Consider the following 2,034-nt stretch of genomic DNA (forward strand, 5'->3'; position numbering starts at 1 on the left):
CCGCTGAGGCACCATCTCCGTCTGCGGCCGCGCCATGGCTTGCGCGCCGGGCGGCGGCGGCGGCATCACCGCGACGTTGGGCGGGAAGGTGAAGACGAGCGCCCAGCCCTGCCAGTATTCCGTCCAATCCCTCCGGGTCCCCATGATGGAAGAGCCCGTGGAGCGCTCCACTGAAGTCGGGCCCTGGCATTTCTCGACGAGAGCGAGCTGCACGCCGACGTTCGCAAAGGCCGGCGCGTGCGCCTCCACGGCCCTGCGCATCTTGATCGGCGCCCTTCGATTGTTGAATGGCATAAATAAAACAAATACAAGGGGTTTCCCATGAAGCACTGCTCGACGCGGTTGTGTGAGGGCAGTTTTGCGAGGTCTTCCGCGAACGCGGCGACGACGTCGGCGGGAACGCCGCGCTGGCTGAGGAACCCGGCGTCGAAGGGGTTCGGGTGGCTCATTCCATGTATTCTGGACCGCAGCGAGTACCCCGTAAAGTCCTGGATGAAGACGCAGACCTGCTGGGGCGTCTCCATCGTCGTCCTCGGAAACTCCGGCAATTCATCGCCGACGGCCTCCACCCCGGACCCGCGCGGCGCCGCCGGTCCGAGCATGACGCGCGTCGACTCGGGCGCGCAGTCGACGCGGTGCGCGAACTTTGAGTTCGCCCACGACACGCGCAGCCCCGGCTCGAGCGCGACGCGGATCTCGTCGCCGCCGCCGCCCGCGGGCGCGAGGACGAGGACGGTTTCGCCGGACACGGCGAGGTAGACGACGGCCACCTCGTCGGGCACCAGCGACCCGTCGGCGTAGCGGTCCGCGTGCGCGCGCACGGGTCCCCGGGCAGCCTTGCAGGGGACCTCGGTTTTGCCGCCGAGGAGCGCGCCGACGGCAGCGGGCACCGCGATGCGCCGATGGTCTCCGACTTTGGGAGCGAGTGTTTTGCACTGTTCTGCAGACAGGGCGTCGCGCGTGATGGTGTAGGAGCTCATCTCTTTGGCCATTCCTTCTGGTTATGTCTGAACTCGTTGACCAAGTTATTGAAGGGGGTGCGCGCCCGACTCGTTGAAACTATTGATTTATCGGAGCAAACCTCATCTTTCACCCTCCGCCCGCATGTATGCGCAGCAGCGTGCTCAGCGACGCCTCTCGAGGAGCGTCGCCGCGTCCGCGAGCGACTGCCATTTGCCGCTCACCCCGAGCGTGCACGCGTTGCCGTGGCTAAGCCGCGACGGGAGAGCTCGTCGGCCGTGCTGACGCCCTAAAAAACGATGCACCGCATCTCGAGCTTCGCGACGCTGCGGCCGCCGCCGCACCTCAAAAGGCCGCGACTCGTGAGCCGCGCCTTCCAGGCGACGGTGTCGCGCCAGCTCCGGGGCTTGACGACGGAGTTTTGCTCGACGGGCATGCCGAGCGCCTGGGGCGCGGCGGACCGGCGCGCCGCGGTCTCGGGCCTCTCGGGCGCGCTCTACGCGCTGCCGGCGACGGCGACGCCCTTCCTCTACGAGAAGGCGCTGTGGCTCGCGCAGGCGTGCCTCTCGATCCTCGCCGACTACGTCTTCATCGCCGAGGACCACCCCGTGCAGGGCGTCGACCGGACCTTCGCGTCCTTCATGATGGTGCGGAACCTGTCCGTGCTCGGGCCGGCCGTGCCGCGCCTCGCGCCGCTCGTGCTCGTGCCCGTGCTCTGCTTCGTGGCCGCCGCGCACGCGAAAACCGCGGACCGGCCGCGCGCGTGGCAGCTCGCGCACGGCGCTTGGCACCTGACGGGCGCGCTGCTCGCGTGGCTCTGCACGGCGCGCGCGCGGTCGCGGGGCGACGACGGAGTGCGGGTAGGATTCTAAAAGCCCGGATGCGATCCTAGAAGCGCGGATAAGATATCGTTTCTAGATGCCGGTCGCGGGGCGAAGGAGCCCGGATAGGATTCTAGATGGATGGGTTCTAGACGGATGCCGCCTAGACCCGGTCGAGGCCCGGCTCCGGGCGCGCGGGCGGCGTGTGCTGGCGGTGGAGCGCGCTGACGACGGCCGGCGACTCGGGCTCGTG

Source organism: Aureococcus anophagefferens (assembly GCF_000186865.1).
Source record: "Aureococcus anophagefferens unplaced genomic scaffold AURANscaffold_2, whole genome shotgun sequence".
Lineage (NCBI taxonomy): Eukaryota > Pelagophyceae > Pelagomonadales > Pelagomonadaceae > Aureococcus > Aureococcus anophagefferens.